This window comes from Teleopsis dalmanni, chromosome 1, assembly GCF_002237135.1.
Source record: "Teleopsis dalmanni isolate 2A chromosome 1, ASM223713v2, whole genome shotgun sequence".
Classification (NCBI taxonomy): Eukaryota; Metazoa; Arthropoda; class Insecta; order Diptera; family Diopsidae; genus Teleopsis; species Teleopsis dalmanni.
This window is the reverse complement of record NC_051846.1, coordinates 231,350,924-231,371,730: the sequence shown is the minus strand read 5'-3', so window position 1 is coordinate 231,371,730 and position 20,807 is coordinate 231,350,924.

Here is a 20,807-nt window from a genome sequence, read left to right as displayed (position 1 = left end):
TGTTAAACTAACTATTTATAAGCAGCAACATAACATTATTATAAAATGCCAGAATTTAATAATTAAATAAGTTTCGTTGTACTTTACTTTCACTTTATATCAATTATTATTGAACTTTCTATCCATATTAGTTTCCAGGAAACCACTGTGTTTAACACTCTTAAAATAAAACGGAAATTATTTATAAGTTAACTAGAAATCTACTTCAATAAAGAAGCAATTTTGTGAACTACAATTGCATATAAACATTAACGGCTTGAAATAACTTAAGTATTTGTCATAAAATGTTACTAAAAAAATATAAAAACTACACTATTCTTAAGAATTTTTTATCTTCGTGGAATTGAATTATTAAAAACCACATTACTGGCATGCAAAAGATCATTAAAAATCACAGTTGACACATAAACAAAATTACGTACTTATAAAATACAATTTATATTCACGTCAAACTTACAGCCTTTAAATAAAATGTTAGGGCACTAATGTTACTAAAAAAATAAATAAATTTAAATTAAAAAGATATAAGATACAAAAAAAATATATTCAGAATTTATTTTCGATTTCATTTAACGCAAAATTGTATGCAAACAAGTCATTTTGCCCACGAACTTCAAGTGCAGATAGCGCAGATACACGCATATGAAAAAGTATCTTTTTTAGCTATGTAGTGTAGGTCCCCGTACCCGTACCCGTACTCGTACGTGTGAAGTGTATGCCAGTATTTTATGGATAGCCAATGTGGAGACACACCTTTTGTTGCTACCAACTTAAAAAATTTAATATTTTCAATCTGCTTAAACATATTAGTTCGTTTATGCTAATATTTTAATATCTTTTTATGTGAAAATTTGTTATGAATTTCACGTATCGGTGATTACAATTGACCACCTCCGCTGCGGCGTACTGCCGTGCCATACCGGCGTGTATGCAGAAGCAGTTAGTTTTACGCTCAATCAGAAGACAATAAAATTGCTTTCGGTTTTAGGTTTTTGGCTTTTTATTTCATTTTTCAAAATCTTTAGATACTTTGCGCTGCGCCGAACTTGGTTGGCATGCAGTTGTGTACCGCTTGATTTGTCATTTAACTGTCAAATTATTTCAGTAAACTGAGACTTTAAAATATTTCAGTTTACAACGACGGTATGCATGAACAGATTCAATGTTTTACGATTGCACCAGGAAAAATGTTGAACAATAAATGTTTAAATAATACTAAAAACACATAAATAATTGAAAATACCATATAAAAGTCATATTAATGGGTTTATGTTATTAAAATTTTATGTCTTTTAAGCTGTTGTTTTAGTAGTGAAAAAGCAATCACCATAGACTTTCTATCCAGAACATTAAAAAAATGAGTTATATATCTCTATTTATATCTCTATCTCTAAATATTTGTATTTAAAAGATATTAAGTTCCAATTTTTGTTTACTAATCAATTTTCTTGAAAGAACTTCAATTTTATTTTTATTTTTTTTTTTTTGTCGTAAAATTTTCCAAAAACATCACAAACATGATCTTGCATTTATCTCATAGAGAATGAAGTTGCGAAAAATGGAATAGCTGATTTGCCTCAAATCCACACTATCAATGCAAAACAAGATTTTACTATATAATCAAATTTTAAAACCTGTATGGTCGTATGACGCTGAACTATGAGGAAGCATTAGCCAAAGTAACGTCGAAATAATCCAACCTTTCCAGAACAAAGTTCTACGGAACATTTTCAAAGCGTCGTGGTACATTAGAAAAAGCGATATACACCGCGAACTTAAATTGTCCACAATTGTTGAAGAAATAAAAACGAAAGCAACATATCACAAACTGAGGTTGCAGCAATATGTAAACACAGCAGCTGTTATCACCGAAATCTCATATAGACAATTAAGACGACTAAAACTGCAATATGTCCCTAACATGGCAACGAATTAGATTAGAATTAGATTTGTTTAGAAAATTGCTAATTTATGTACTTATATTATTGAGCAATAAATAAAAAATATAAATAAAAAAAAAAAAACCACATAGATAATATTCAGGTGTTCATATATACATTTCTTGTTCACAAAGTATCCAACAGAAAAATACTAGTTATTATACGAAACATCCACTTCAGTTGAGGGATCGACTAAATCTCACAACTTTACAATTCTAAAATTTCTATTGTATTTAATAATGCTTATCACACAAAGTTCAGATACTGCACTTAGAAAAATATGGTCTATGATCTGATCATTTTGTTAGAAAAAGTTTTACTCATGAAAAGAGTAAAAGAATATATGAAAACTAACATGTGGTATGGTCGAACTAACATGATACATCGAGTAGGAATATTATTTATTAGAGATTTAGTTAAAATCCGGTTAAATCAACCAAATTATTTTTCTGAGGGCGGCATTTGTAGAACAATAGATCCACCATACCCGTGATACCGCTCTTCGATTGACTATACTCTCTTTTCAATAATATTGTATTACACAATTTACTATTAAAATTATGAATTATGAATATATTAACATTAATATTTAATATTAATAATTATGAAAATAATGATCTTACAAAGAAAAGTTTCTGTTTCAATTCCTATAAAGTAATATTTGTCATAATAACCCAACATCAAACTCCGAAAGGACCATGTTATACAAATAGTCTAATCAGAAATAGATGTGATAATTTTACAACCCTTCTGTTTATGACCAAAAAACATGTTATTCAAAGACTCATATCTCTATTGATAATTTTGTGTTTTTACTGCCTCTCTGATTATGCCCGATTTTGTATGAATACGCTTATATATTAAATTTTTCATCGAAATATCTCTCTTATCTTTATTCTCTATATTTTAATTTATATGACGGTCTGAAAAACATAGTATTTGCTTTTATTATTTACTTCACAATTGCAAGCCTTTATAGTTTACTAGTTCAATAAAATGCAGTTTAAGATATAATTTCAATATGATCGTTATTTTTTCATCACACCTTCTTTATCTTTATGGCAAAACTCAAACTTAGGTTAGGTTAGGTTACTGGGGCCGTTCGAAGACTCACTTAGACCATGAGGTCCATTGTGATACCCTAAGAATTTGACACCTGTCCCTATAACCACTTGGTATTAGCTACAAAGCCATTGACACGAGCTATGGAAATAGAATCTAGCTCTCTTAATGAATAGAAAAAGTGCGACCCTAAGTATGTCTTGCGAAGGCAGGACACTGTAGCAGAAGGTGTGTTGGTGATTCCTCTTCATCATCCTCCATGTAATGCCTACAATGTTAGGAGGTCAAACTTAAATATACTATTGATTAATCACTGTTTATCCAGGTTTCAAACTTTCATAAGCACAAAGTAAAAGCATTTTTTTGAAGTAATAATTTAGTTATCTTTTACAAAGTCCACAGAAGTTCCTCTGAAAATACTTCCTCTACAATTTTATTCCATTTATTTCAACAATATGTAACCACAAAGCATTTAATTCTCTTGTGTTATTGCAGTCCTCCACATCTTTTCCTAAATGTAAATTCATTGCTAACATAAAGTAAATGAACTTTAAATAAATTTTAAGAAGTTTGAATCTTTCAATTGAGTTACTTTAACTCTAATGTCATACAGCAGCCCAAAGTACCCAAAGTACCAAAGGTGAATATAAAAATGTTATAAAATAATAAAGCAAAGTGAACGAAAATCAAACTTTTCGCCACATACAATATAAACTTAGAGAGCGAAAAAGTAATAAAAACTTTGCAATCTCAAGAAGTTTGTGCTGCCATAGCTACTGCCTGATAAGAATACATTGATAACTGCACACAAAAAGATACAAAGTATAACAGCCAAAATACAGAAATAAGAAGAAAAATTGCAAGTACCGAAAAGCGAAAGGAAATTCCATATTAAAGCAAAGAAATTCAATTTAATGAGGGCGTTGCAGTTAAGTGCAGTAGCGGCATTCTTCTGAGATTTCCTAACAATTTCCGTAGATACTCGCCACGTAAGAGCAAAACGCAGACACATTACCAGACACATGCGATCAAATTAAAATGAAACAAGCAAATAAATTAATATTTTTTTTTTTTTTTGATTTTTTCATTAAACAGCAGACACTTAAATCACCAGAAAAGCGTTTAGAGAAAAAAAAAAACTGCAGACAGACAAATACAAATAATAAAAGGCCAAGTATTTGCATTATGTGTTTGCAGATATTGGCAAATATTGCATTGTTATTACCAGTAAAATAATTAACCAAATTATACGAAACCATAGCATGAGTGGTTGCACGCGGTGATATGCATCAGCAACATTGCAACCAATTTTGAATGCCAGCACAAGTACACTGCATAACGACGGTGAATACTTCGAATATCACAATACCCAATCTTACAAAATATCTGTGTGCGTCAGAATATGGGCATGGACACATCCATGCGTATCTGCAACTTCTATCTTTGTACTGCAGCATCAAGTTCAACGCTTGCCACATTTCATTGTTGCTACGGCTTTGTTGCAAGCGACCGTGTGAGCACGTCTTCTAGCTTCGTTGCAAGCAAATTGATTGAAAATCAAATTAAAATCAATTCGAAGATACATTTTTTTGCGTCCGATTGCACTTAAATTTACTCAAAGTTGCAAGCGATGCTTACGTGCAAAATACTAGCAAGACGCACTAGAATTTCATTTTGACTGCAATACAAATGCTTTACCAATATTGTAATTATTTTTAGTATTATTTATTTATGCAAGAATATATTTTTTATTTATCTACGAAACACCTTTGGTTTCTAACTAACATAAATATAAATGAATGTGAATTAAATTCAATTTAAATATAAGAAATTCTGAATTTTCATGTGCGATTGCAATATTTTTACAAAAATTATTATCTCAAATATGACAATGAAATATTTATATTAGAAAAAAACTACTAAATACTGAACACAATTGTTCGAAAATTTTATATTCTGCACAATTAAAGGAGACACTACTAAATTAAAAGACAATATACGTGATAATACTGCCAAAAATATATTTTGTTTTAATTTTTACAAATAATATTTTAGAAATTTAACAAACCAACAAGGTTGCAACCAGGAAAATTTAATTGAATTAATTAAAATGCATTGCAAGTATCTGCAAGGCGCCTCTTTAAGATAATTAAATTATGTAATTAAATTATATTCTAGATTGTTTTTAAATTATATTGAATGTACGTATTAGTAAGAAATAAATATTTTTATTTAAAAATAGAAAATTATTTATTTTACAATAAACATTTAGAAAAATTTTAAGAAAAGATACCCGGATACGAGAAATATACACCATAAACGATTTTTATACCACAGATACAGATACAATAACAATTCAATATTAATTTAGAACCATAGCACGTGCAGTGGCAATATAGAAGCACTGCAGTTCTGAATGTAGCACTGCACTTACACTCATTGTATGTGTGAGCTCACAATATAATGCTTAGTATTCTTAGTTATCATTTCCACTTTCATTCGAGTACTAATTTATAGTAACACCAATACCACTTCTTCTATTTAAGTCTAAGATAAACTTACATATTTCTGAAGTTGAACCCACTTCTTACACATGAGCTAAAATCCCATAAATCGCTTGGCATGAATAATATATACTTGTGGAATTGCACCTAGTAAAATTATAATTATATTTGTATTTATGTAATGTGATCTTTCAATACATTTCAGATAAATTATAATAAATACTTTTGTGTCTATATGTAACCTGATACATATATATGATATATGTTCATGTATATATATGTTAATGTGTATATGTGTAGATATATTATTATAGTATATATGTATATATTATAATAAATATTTTTATGTGTATATATATACGTGACACATACATATGCTACATTTCAATATATCATATATTATTAATATATAATTATACTATATATATATTACATATGTATACATTATTATAATATATATGTATAAATTATACTAATTACTGTTATGTATATAAACTATTATCCCTTTTATGGTCATGATTTGCAGTGACAAAGAGAAACAAAATTGTTACCAAAGCATTAGATGCTTAGACTAAAGTTTACTATTTAGCACTATATATCACGTTAAAACCCTTAGATGTACTAAAATTGGCGTCATTCTAAAATATAAAAAAACTTAAACCAAAAATAATTATCAGGCACATTTCGTATTGATATTTTTTCAATGATAAGCACCACTTTTCACTGAAAAAAAAATTTTTTTATGTAAAGATGGAAAATTCCACACCCCGCAAAGCAATTCGAAGCATTCAGTTAAGATAAATCATAAATAACTCATAAAAATTTTCATATACAGGCACAATAAAGACACTAAAATAATATTGCTAAAATATCTGTCGATACTTAACTCATTTTCCGAACTACACAGAAAAGAAGAGTGAATATATCCTAAGTCTGAACAGATCAGACTTATAAACAATGATTAGACTAACATATAGGCAACTTTTCTTAGTAAGCAGAAAGTCAGCACTTTCAACAACCAACGAATGCAGACAGGATAAACAATACTACCAAGCTCAAAAAAAAATAGTTAACAGGACCTAAAAGCCCGAATAATAGAAATTAAAAACTTTGTCTCATTTTATAATTATAGTGGTATACACTCTTTCTATATTTACTATGAAGAATAATATTCATCATTATGTACCTTCTCATAAATCAGATTTAAGGTTCATCTACTCACTGCTCACTATAGTGTATTGTATATATTATGAGTATGTAAAATAAAGCCAGTCAAACTTCCATAACTCGAAGTCCAATTTTACAAAGAAAAGGTTCAACTTATGGAGACTTCGAGTTAGAAAATTTTTTTATTTTTTTTTTATTTTTGAAAGAAACTAGAATTACATTTTAAGGTATTCATTTATTTGCAATCAAATAAAAGAGAGAAGTTATAGTATAGTATATTATTGAAAAATTAGGATATGGGATTTTAATTTTTTTTTCATTTTCAGTAAAAAGAGATTCCACTTTATTCGTACTCTTATCACTATCAGTTGTAGTATCATTCGTTTGCAAATATAAATTCAGAATTTTGAATGAGTCTTCTACTTCATTCTTGTAAGGCTGATAAACAATCATATCCACCGCACCCTCATCATCACTTTCCGTTGAATTGGATTTAGTAATTTAGAGCTATAGTGCTCAACAATATCGTTATCTGTAGGAAAGCTTGATGTAGGAATTTCTTTGTCAAACTTAATAAATTCGTTAAGAGAAGGTTGAAGTTTTTAGTGCACAACGAAGTAACATAAGAAAGAAAAAAATTAAACATTTGATTTGGAAAAAGGGACTTCCCCTAACAGCAAAATGCATTTATACTTAAAACAAAAATTTGACTTATAGAATGCACTTTCCCATATTCCTGTCGGCACGGAACAAAATTCTTGTTCGAGTTATAGAAAAAATCGAGTTACAGAAGTCGAGTTATGGAAGTTTGACTGTATATACATATACATATCAATAAATAAAGGCTAACTTTGAACTCATAAAACTATCAAAAATTTAATAAAAAAACTTGATTAAGAATTTAATAATAAAAACTGATCAAAAATTTAATAATAAAAATTGACCTCAGAATAGTGAAACAGAGTGTCGTAATCATAAAAATTTCGAGAATGTTATTGCTACTGTGTTCTTAACCTAATTCTTTGGTTATTAATAATGTTTTTATTATGTAAATAACTGGCGTCATTCTAAATTATAAAGCGGGTTTTCACTGCTCAAATTTTTAGATTTAGTAGTTGCAATTATCGACAAAACTAAATTATTATTTGCCGTTTATGCCACATACGTATGATTCATAAGTACAACTAAATCTTATTTAAATTTTAATTACAAAATATTTCACATGTAAATTAAGACAAAAATGTAAATCAAACAATTATTTATAGCATTAAAATGGTTTGTCGAGCAAAGATATGACTCCAGTAGATCGCTCTAAGCGGCTGTCGTCATGTCAATTAACAGAAAAATCGCATTCGCAGTGACTTTAATAAAAGATAGAATAACTGAGTGGCAACTATGCGCACACAAGTCTACAACTAAATTGTATTTTGTGTTAATCACTGCGAGACTTAATCATTTGCATGTGCATTGCGTGTTTGTTAAAAGTTGCACACATAATCATGTTGCATTTAAATGAGAACAAGATAAAATCTTTGATATGTGAATTGGAATTCATTTAAGCTGCAGCAGCCAGAGTCAGTAGTAAGTAGTAGTGAGTAAGCGCTTGTGCATCTGTAGTCAAGCTGCAATAAGTAAAAAGATATTTCAGCTGCAGCACTGATGGCTCAACTGATTACTGCAGCATCATGCACCAGTGCAAGCTGAAAGCAAGCGGTCTTTTCGTTGTACGCCGGCAAAACGCATGCGTGCATTCTTGTTAATTTACGTCAAGAATTGCCCTTGAATCCGCTTAAGTTGTCAAATGAAATGAAAAGTGATAACTTCAATGCCTTAATGTCTTTAATTATTATTTACTTCGTTATAAAAAATTTAACAACAAAGTCAAGCGCTTAAATTGTGTTAAAATACATGAGTATCTTTAGCAGCCTTTAAGCTACTTTATTACTGCTTAAGTACACTGTGAAAAGTGAAGATACAAATACAAAACTGTAGAAAAGCTTTACATTTTAATCTCGCTGAAATGCCCAAAAAAGGGAATAAGACAGGATAAGCAAAATTATTTGCATTTTCAACGGATTTGTAGCAATAAAATCGAAAACACAAACACGAAAGTGGGTTTATATGCTAACAAATCACTACACCAAATTTAAAATTATTTTAGCGCTTTATGAAAACGTAAGCAGATGCAAAACTTTTATGTCCGCCATGTGGACCACTGAATGTACACTACATTTAGCATAAATAATAAAAAATGCAAAAAATAAAATATATTTTATTTAAAATATTTTTTTTATCAAAATAAAAATAAATATAAAACAAATGAAAATAAAAATATTTTTCATTTTGTTTTGAATTAAAAATAAGTTACTTTAAAATGTTTGGAATATGAAAATAAAAATTATATAAATACATCGAATAATGTGCATGTACACATTTTATATACACAATGTTTCTTTTTTTTCAATCTCTTAGATTATGAGACATTTCATACTTAATCTGTTAGAGCAAGAGAGTAGAGTTATTGTTTTGTGTACAATTTAGAGAGTTTAACAAGAAACTTGCTTATTTTTGTCGCACCTCGTAGCGTAGAAATACACCTAATGATTCAAAACTATTTTATTATAGTATTTATATTTAATTTACTTCTATCGAGCTTTAATGTATTTATTAAAAAAATTAAAAATTAAATTAAATTATACTTACGAAATATATTGATTAATTTCATTTCATTTTAATGTTTAGATTTTGAAATGTTTTTCAAATATTTGAATCTACCTCGTAGATCAATCAGAGAAAGTATGTTATAGATTTTTTTTCTGTAAAGTGATTTGACTTCGGAAAGAGATTCCTTAGTTAAGAGACAAAAAGAATTGTATTTGATAAGAGATCTATTTTAAATTTTTACAGAAACATGGACAGTAAAAGAGTGGTCGAAACAACAACAAATTTGCAACAAAAAATGTACTGTCTTGTATGCTGTACTATATACTATATACATATACTATATTACACTTTTATACTACATATATATATATATCTACTATAAAAGTTTAAGAAAAAAGTTTGTTTAGTGGATAGTACAAAACAGTAAACCAAAAAACGATTTTTTTTCAACAACCAATTAAAATAAATTGATACTACCATCAAATACATTCACTGGCATTACTTTTCTATTTAATCATCCAATTAATTAGTAAGAAAGTCTTATAGTCTTATAGCAAAAAAAAACTAATAGTATATAAAAACATAAAATTTGGATCTTAACTACAAAACATCGGTTTATTCAGTTTAAAAAAATTATTATTAAAGAATTTAAAAACTGCTATTAAAGAATTTATTATTTTAATAACCAAATTCAATTTATATATTTTTATACAGGATAACTGGTAAATATTAAATAATATACAACTTTCTTAAATAGTTTTAAAAATAATGATTATTTTATATTTATATTTTAAAATTTATTTTTTTTAAATAAAAAATAAATAGTGAAAATTGATTAAAAAAGGAAAGATTAAAAAAGGTAGTTCAAACTAATTTGTTGCAAATTTATACTTATAAAATTTGTAATAAAACTTTTTGAAGAGTACACCGATAAGATAATTTTTCCAATTTGTAATAAAAATGTATACAATATCTGATTAATTTTCTTAAGTAAGTGATCTTGAAGATTTTGTCCTTGTAACTAATATTTTACTACACGATATTGTACTATTTTATTACTACTGCATCAAAACAGTTGTTATATATAACATATTTGTACCTATTCTATTTTTTATTTTTCCTCCTAGTCTTATCTCCAAAACACATAGGAACCTCCATGTCATATATCCTTGGATTGTTTCAACCTTAACTTATCTGCATGGCATGCTACTTCTAATATAGTACAATACATATATAAAAAAACTTTTAAATACATATAATATAATATCCTCTTAGGTCTATGTAATACATAATCATCTTCTGTTATCACGAATGGTCACGTCAAATGTAAGCTCTTTTTGGCGATGATCAAAAGGCATGTTTTGCAGAGAACTATTGACAGTTTCCTACTTTTATTACTATTTTTGTTTTAAAATGTACTAAGACTTCAATACAAAGTTTAAGACTATATATTAACATGCTTAAGTTTAAATAATTTCAAAAGCTTCTATGTTAGGGAATAATTAGTTATAAGCAGACAACTTCACGAATAAAACTTATCTTTACTTATAAATAACTCTTAGTGTAAGTAACTGAACAACCCACCTTTGTTTGTAGCGAATTGTAAACGACAAAGTTGTGAAAGAAATAAAAAAAGATTGGAAAAATTTAAATGTTTGCAGAATCAAATTTACTTGGCAAAATAAAATTTTATAGCAAATTGGCTCAAAATGGCTTAAAGCGCAAACAGGGCGTTGCTCCCAATTGTTAATGTATGTGTGTACTTGTGAGCATGTGACGGAACTAAGACTATTCATATGTGAATACATGCTGTTCGTGACATATGCCTTTGCCTTGTACTGCACGTGAATGTATGCCAGTGTGTCGTCGTCGCCTTCTACATGCAAAATACGTAATCTTCTGCACACACACACACACACACACACACACACACACACACACACATAATTTCAAGTATCCGTTTTTTTTTTTGGGAATTTTCACTTTATAAAGCGGCGCGAATTTCAAATTGAGTTCTGCGTTCAAACACAAAAGCGGAACTTTTTTTCATTTCCCAATGAATTCAATGTCAAAAGTGTTTTGTTTTTGCTTTCGTTTTTGTTTTTGCTTTTGCTTTTTGGGATGTACTTGATTTGCATGCTTATGTGTTTGTCTGTTTGTATTTTTGTGCTTGTATGATGACTTTTTATTTATTGTTGTTATTGTAATTTTAAGTATTAAGCGATTTACATGATGAACTTATTTTCAGAGTTATTTGTCTGAACTGCCTCGTTTTAAGCCACTCTGATTGAAGGGGTTTAACTTCCAAAGTCAACAGGTCTTAGCAAAATGTTTTTATTTATATTCTTAAATACTATGTGTCGATATCGTAGGAAAATATTTTGTTTTAAAGAAATTTTAAAAAAAAATTATTTTTTTTATTTGGGAAACAAAGGAGATTTTTTGAAATTATTTTTAAATCAAAATAATTTAAATTTTAAATTTAAATAAAATGGTTTAAAATATTTTATGAAAATGTATAATTATTTTTAGTAAATATTTGTTGGTATTGCAATGAGAAAAAATAATTTTTTATATATAAATATATATATTTTGACACTAGAAATTTATTTATTTAATTATATATTATTGTAGCTTATATATATAATAAAATTTATTGTGTTTAGTTTAATTAATTAGAAAAAAATTAAAAATTACCAAAACTTACAAATGTGAGATTGTTTAATTGTAGAAAAGTAATTAAAGAATATTATATTAAATATTTTTGTGTTCATTAAAATGCATAAATACATAATAATAATAATAAATTTAAAAAAATAAATAAAAATCAGTTTTGTTATAATTCATTAAAGGGTCAATATTCTGCACATAGTTAGTTACCATATAATTTTTAATTAATCATTTATTGTTAATAAAAATTTATTAAAAAATATCAAAAAATAAATTTTGGTCATTTTCATTGAAATTTTATACTCTTCAGATAAATTATGTTGTTGCTATATAATATTTCATTATTCAGTTTCTCTGAAGATGATTAACGAAGAGTGTCGAAATATAGGAAAAATATTTTAATAAAATGTAATTTGTTTTTAAATATAAATAATAAATTATAGTTTTTATTTCTATTTAAATAACCAATAAGCGTGCTAACAAATTATTATATTATTCATTTTGGTTAAATCCGGTTAGACTGACGGTCCTTAAGCTCTAGTTAGGACTATGGGCCCATGCAACCTAACCCTACCTACATACAAACAGAGATCACTAAGTCGTCATACTTTTTATAGTTGTTCCGAGCGTCGTCTTTACTTCAATTCTACATAGTGAATGAATACCAATAAACCTATTATAGGCCTATGCTTCAACTAGGAAGAGAAGGACAGCAGTAAATCAAGTAAGTAATTAATGACATAGTATGTAAATAAATTAATCTACTTTATTGAGACTTTAATACCCAAGTTACGAAAGAATTTGATAATATAATATTAATTTTAAAATAAAAATAAAAAGGCCGTAGACCGTTGAACTATAATAATAGGAAATAAAAGTTCGGAACTTAATTCACTAATTATTTCAATTATAAACTATAGTTCAAACAGTACCATAAGCGAGGAAGATGAATAGTATATGAATTGATCTTTAATCATGTATAGTTTTAGAATATTATTAGACTATATCCAGAAAGGGTATAACATACATGAACTATGAATACGCTCTCGAATGCTTACTCCTTAAACGATTCTCCGTAAATGTTTATGATCTTATGTCAAGTTTATTAGTTCATAGGTATATACATATTTTTTGTTCTTTTATTTATTTTAAATATAATATGTATTTTGTCAAATAATGTTTTCACATTTGATAAATAGAAGATTTTAGACACGATAATTATCAATTTAGGTAGTTATCCCTCTGGAGAGCTACTGTTATTTTTAAATCAAGATTTTACTATAATTCTCAAGCCATGTTTCTCATTTCAGCCTTGTAAAAATTTTCAAGTCGACATCAAATTCGACACTATGCATACCTATAAACTATTAATAAATTCTGGAAAGCTCTCCTTTAAACGATCTTTTGTTTATGATTCTGATCTTACGTTATAATTGATACTATAAACGGATATTAACTGTGAATAAATCTTTATAAGTTTTCTCTTCATGTTTAATAATATATGCATGTATAAACTATGAATTAGTCCTCAAAAGCCCTTCCTTTTACTACTTTCTGTATACGCTACTGATCTTATATCATTTTCAATTTTATATACACATACGAAATAAGAATAAGTCCACTTCAGTCCCTCTTAAACGATTCACCACACACGCTCCTGATCTTATGCGGTGTTTAATACTACAAATATAAAACAGAACTTATTTCCCATGATCAGGACAAAAGAATATTGCATTTATACAATCTATAAGTGTATAAATCTTTCCCACTCCAATGAATGTCTTATTCACCAGTTCTAAGTATCAAGTTATAGCAAAGTATCATCAATGAAATAGCATAAGAATAATAATCCATAATAGAAGTCAATCAGTCAATCACATCATGTCGATGCACATTACTAGCCCAGATTGAGTGCATCAAAATGGAATTGGCAAGCAAAGCCAGGAAAAGCTTTAAATGGAAAACACAAGCAACAAAAATGGTAAAGTAAAGCAAAAAATATTTCCACACAATAGGATGATAATAATGTTGACGGCAGCACTGCAATCCAAGCGACAACAGCAAATCGCCTGCGATGTGATATTTTGCTCTGCTAAACCTGCTTTATTAACATGACTAAATGCATAAAATAAAACGAAGTCAAATAATATTATCAAAAACAAAAAAAAAAGAAGAAAAATAAGATTTTGAAGAATTGCAGACGTAGGACAGATTTTCTGCACCAGTCGACCATATCATTGGCTTCCATACACTGTGAACGCTTTCACAACAAAAAGGCGCCAATAACAAAAAATGACACAATTTTGAAAAGTCTTAGTGTAAATAAGAGGAAAGTAAGTAGCTAATTTATTTCAGCCAAAAATAAATATCGAAAAATCAAAAAATTATGAATATAAAAAGTATCTCAAAATTCACAATTATATTTTCGTTATGCAGCGACTCGAAAGTCTTGCAAAATGTGGCACATGTGGTACACACAAATTAAGTTGTTGCATGTTTTCTTATTATTGCTTTATCACAAGCATTAATCGTTGATGTTACTGAGTCAAAACTGAAAAGCAACAGCTGATACCAAAAATATTTGCGCCTACAGTAGCAACAACAGCTCGGCAAAGCGGCAATGCGGCGACGACAGGCAAACTGCAACACTTCAGTTTACTAAAATATTTCACCCAATTACTCTGACTTTCCTTCCAACAAGCACATAATCGGTGTCTGCCTATCTTTGCATTTAAATGCTGCAAAATAAGTATCTCATAAGAATATCTTTTGTGTTGCACTTGATTGACTTTTTAACAACAGTTTTATGTTGCCCACACATGAACTCACCCATGTGCAACACGTTGTCTCCTCCATAAGTTCATTGAATTGTGCGGCATCGATAAGTTGAGATTTCTGACTTGGCATACAATTTCATAGTGTCACACAGAGTAGGGGGAGTGGTGCAGTGCCAGTTAAACAAATGAGTTTTTAATTAGTGGGTGTAGGAACAAGCTAATTTATGTAGTGAAATATTAAGAAAATATTTTTCATATTTTTCATAATATTTTTATGAATTTTAAGTAGCATTAATAAAGCAACGATTCCATCAATAAATTTAAGGCACAACAAGTAATAAATTTAGATTTTATTGTCTCAATGAATCAATTGTACATTTTGGCAAAATTTTTGGTGTGAATAACAGGAGTGGCTGAACTTTGCAAAAATTCAATTCAGTACTTTGGGCAGATTATATATTGCATTGTCATTCAAAAGTAATATATCTCACTTAAGCATAAAGCTATTGAACTTGTTTATATTCAACTGCGACGTAGTAACTTATGATATACAAAAGCATTAAGTCAAAGCTCTAGAGTTAAAACATCTGTGGACACAGCATTATCAAATGCTCCAATGTACGAGTATCTATGGTACATACATGTACATATATTGTATGGAGACATAATATTTACAATTTTTTTTATACTTAAAGTAAAAAATAATAACAAACAAATTAATAGCAATAGAAATCTCTGAAACCCATAATACTTTCAATATAAATAATCCTTTGGTTTAGAGTTTAACACAATAGAATTAATATTATCCACGTAAAATAGATCATAAAAGCAATAGCAGCTGAAACTTATTAAGTCAACTCTGTTTGAAATAAATTACATTAAAAGAAAATATTTATATATATCTGTATATATATACTTATATATACCTATAGTTCGGTGTACGAGTATAACTAAGTTTTTTAAGACTTTTTTGCAAAAAAACATGTCTATTTTTAAGAAATAGTAAATTACATTTCCAACAAAATATTTACCATCCATCCATTCAACGAGCCATTTTTCGATTTCTTCTTGGTATCTGAAGTGCTGTATTGAAGAGCGCTTTGCATTGATCTGGTAACCAGAACACAATCTAGTACGTAGGGAACATATGATAGAATCCCCCATTCAAGTACTTTCAACGACTTTCTCAGATCCTTTTATTTATCTTACGACACACACATGTACATATTTTTGACTTTTATAATCGTTGTTATATAAAGTCATTTAGAAAAAAATACAATAAAAGGGTAATAGAATATGTTAACCCCTTAGCTAGGAATCTGACACTTCTAACCACTACTTCCCGCCTAAAAAGCGCTGACCGTACAGCCATTAATTAAAATTCAATAGCTTCAAGTTAAAACCCCACTTTTCCTTTTAGTTATCTGAAAAAGTTTCATTGCATTCTAAATAAACCATTTAACATTCACTCCAATGAAATTTAACTCCATGATTTAAGTGAGGTCTATGGTATAAAATCTATTTATTTATATAAATATAAGTTTTAAAAAAAAAAATATTTAGTCATTTAATTCTTCAATATATAATATTGTTAATTAAATCATTAATACATTATAAAGTATATTAAAAGATACTAATAGTTTAACTATATTTAACCCATATATTTTGCGATAAAGATTATATTCAAACTACAATCATCTCAAAATCTCATGAACAGAAAAACAGAAAGACTTGGAGTTCTATTCAATGATATTTGTGACTTATGACAAAATGAAGTAAAGGAGAAAAGAAGAACGAAATAAAGAGAAAAGGAAAAAAATGATAAAGAAAAAGATAATAGTTAAAGAGAAAGATAAACAGAAAGAAATAAAGAATAAAGCAAAGAAAAACAGAATAACAAAGGAAAAAATGAAGAAAAAAAGAGCAATAAAGGGAAATGAAAAGCAAAGAGAAAAGGAAAACAAAAGATGTAAAGAAATAAGTGTGGAAGAGGAGAAAGAGGAAAATAAAGGTAAAAAGGAATCTGTCATGCATGATCCGCCATGCATACATATATTTTAAGTATAGAAGTAATAGAAGACTGACACAAATCCTCATATGGAAAAAGTTGATTACTTTGATGGGATGGGATCAAAATTTTCATCCGCAAAAAAGAACCATTCGGATCAGAACCAAATTTTCTGATTTCTTGAGAGAATTCTCGATTTGCTTAATTACTTCCAATCCATAAGAAAAAAACTTTTTGTATGAAACATGTCTTTTAGATTTTTTTGAGAGAATTTTCTCCATTTGCTTAGCTGTAAGTCCGTACAGAAAATTATGTTTGCCGTTTTAAGTTACTATTTTGTTTTTTTTTTTTGTTCTGTAAAAATAGGAAATTAGTTAATGATACTATACATAAAACCTTTGTAGTTGCTGACATGAGATTATTGAAGAAACCACATATTTAGTTATAAAATGTATAATAACGTTGTTTAATTTCCTAAATCAAATATATATCGTAGTATGTAGTATCTATGGTATAGGTAGAAACTTCTATCCTTCTCTAAACCGAGATTACATATCCAAAGTTGTCTATTCATTTACTATGTATCATTTAATCCAGTTCTTTTTGTCTCATTAAATTAATATAAATCGCAATTGTTCCAGATTTAAAAGTAATAAATTAAATATAATTTATTCTATATATTTTAGGTTGAAAAGTATTTAAATTTAACTTCCTTTCACTTTCAAAATAGAATTGCATTGCCTTTTAACGTAGGCGTACGAAAAACATCAAGCGATGAACTTTTCCTTAATCTTTTTGGCAACAAAAAATCTTTATTCTTTTTATTAAAAAAATTTTTTGCTTGTGTTGATTTTATCTCTAAACAGCGCCATAAAGATTATTTTAATAATACTTGGAATATATGGCATATCTGCTGGCTTAGTTCCAAAATTTTTGATTTGTCGTTCCGTTCACCGAGTGCCTCAAAAATGTCTGAGATATTTTTGCTTAGAATTAAATTATTTCTATTCGTTTTGTTTTTGTATCTTAAGGAATTTTCACGTGTTTTTATAGTGAAAGTTAATTAAAATTGGGGTGCGAGTAGGAGTGCATAAAGTCTTCCGCAAGTTGACAATTTGCTTACTTCAACTTATGACATCGATAAGAACATTTCTGAAGAGTTTAATTGGATGCTTTTAATTTTAACTTTAGTACTGCAATTTTCAGCTCTTCGTTTAAATTGGTTCAACTATTTGCAGGCATTTTTTTTAAAAATATATACAAAAATATAATATTTCCAAAAATAAATTCCATCTGCTAAATATGGTCACTTTTAGGTATTATGGAAGAGAACTCCATAGTATATGGAACTAAAAATGTTCTACCAAATACGAACTTAAAAATAATGTTAATCGACTGTGATTATAAGATTGGGTGAAATTTGAGGGTCTGCTTGAAATATATATTTATGTGATATGTCATTTACTATCAGATATTTATTTATTGCACAATATTAAGTTAAACTCAAGGAACACATGATAATACATAGATGGGTATATTGGACATATATACATTTTATATAAATTATATTGGGTACATATATATATTAGAAAATATTTCCACTTTTCACTGAAGCTGTAAAATAGCTTCAGAAGTCAAACATACATCTGAATAAAATCAACTGCAGTTTGAAATTATTGTTGTTATTTTTTATTATTATTGAGAACTACTAAATTTCAACCTTCCTGCTTTTTTTATAGTTCTCGTAATATACTTCAGTTCAAAACCTAGTTTGCATCAATGTTAATCAAATTATAATTACAATTATAAAATATATTAACTATTACGTTTCGAAAATAAATAAATGATGACTTTGGGGTTAGATTCGGGTCTATTCAAAGGCACCAAAATTTAAGAATTGGCCAGTAAAGTTCTAATCTTTACCAGTTGTTGTATAGTTAAATGGCATCTGATTTGATCTCAAACTGTGACCAATTAAGCCACAGGAGACACAAATTTTATGCTCATACCAACTGAGGGATGAAGATCTTCAAAAGCTCCCTCCGAAAGAGCTGGTTCGCTTCCTCGAGATACTACCTCATTAAATACAAAGGGGTGCACAATAGATCAACCAGGTCGGAGTGCATAAAGGCCTTAGCCTAACCCATTACAGTACAATACATTAGTAGGTTAGGTTATACCGGTGATCCCTATTGGATCCACTTAGGCCTATTGGCCCATTGTGATGCCGTATATAAATACTAAAAGAAAGTAAAAGAAACCTCAGGGTTTAAAACCACCTAGAACCTTTTGCGAAGCATAAAATGCTATTTAAAGCCCGATCCTGTAACTGGTCCAGGTCCTCAAGGAAGGGGGCCCCTAGAGTACTAAATCGCCGACGTGCAAGAGCTGGACAAAAACACAACAGATGAGATGCGCTCTCATCGTCCTCCCCACAGCTACGACAGATTTGGTTGAAAGGAAGACCTAGTCTTCTAGCATGGTTCCCTAGCTTACAGTGCTCTGTAATCAACCCTACCAGAAGACCAATGTCCTTGCGGGACATCTCAATGAGAGTTTTCGATTTCCTTTTATCGGAAAGTGGCCAGATTGCATACAGATGTCTACATATCGTTGAGTCTTCCCATCTTTTATTAAAAGTATTAGCGCAGAAAGAACTCAGTATCAGTTTACATGATGTTAGCGATATGCCCAGATAGTCTAGGTGCTCCGAGTATGGTTCTGAAGCACCCTTTCTGGCTAACTCGTCTGCTTTGCAATTTCCGAAAATATCCCTATGGCCGGGAACCCAGATTAGAGAAATATTGAGCTGCGTCGACATTTCGTTTAGAGATGTGTAGCAGTCAAGAACCGTCCTAGATGTAAATTGGACCGAACTCAAGGACTTTAATGCAGCTTGACTGTCTGATAGTATGTATATATTCCTGCCAAATATATCATCTACATTCAAACAAGCTATAGCTTCCCTGATGGCGACCACTTCCGCCTGAAAGACACTACAATGATCTGGAAGCCTAAAGAAGGAAGATTTGTTCAATTCCTCTGAGAAAACTCCACTACCTACACCACTACTTGTTTTGGAACCGTCTGTGAAAATGGTTACGCCCTCATCTAAGAAGGGTCCACCTGACGTCCATGCCTCTCTAGATGGAAACACGACATCAAATTTCCTGTCAAAGTTGAGAGTGGGTGTGATGTAATCAACGTTTTTAGGAGTAAAATTGAAAAGATTTAGAATGGAGGCATGACCATAGTCACTGTCTCTCCATTGTGAAGTAGCTTTTAGTCTTAAAGCAGATGAAGCTGCCATTTGTTTACTAATAATATCCATTGGCAGTAACTGAAGCATCAAATCTAGTGCAATGGATGGTGTGGTGCATAGCGCCCCGCTAATACAGAGTTCAGCTCTACGCTGAATCCTGTTAAGTACTGAGCAGTACGAAGATTTAACAAGAGCTGTCCACCATACTGAGTACAATACATTACATTATTAAATAATTTAGTTTCATTTTCTTTCATATTGAATTTTTTTGGATACTAAAAATGCTTATGTTTAACGTTTATTTAAATAAGCTCTAATTTAGACATTGTGAAGATATCAGTTAGGAATATAATGCCCACTTAACTGTTACAGGATTGTAAGTACTTCTGTCAAATATTTTATTGCGGCACAGCAAAATAATTGAGACATGTATCACAGAATAGTCTGTCTGATAAACATTACAGTAGTCTCCTATTTAGACGTTTAACTTAAGATTAAATCACTTAAACGCCTCTGTGTTGCGTATTAGCGCTGTTCACTCGAGTAAATCAATAACCAAACTATTTACGTATACCTATACTCAAATTTGTATCGAAAAATTGAAATAGTTCGAATACGAATAGCAGTTCACGCTATTACCAAATTTTGAGTCACCTGTGTTATTCTCCAAGTCTTCATATTTTTCATATACCAATCTTTTCTTGCAGGGATGTGAACAGAGAACTTGCAATCGAGGATATATAGCTCAATAAT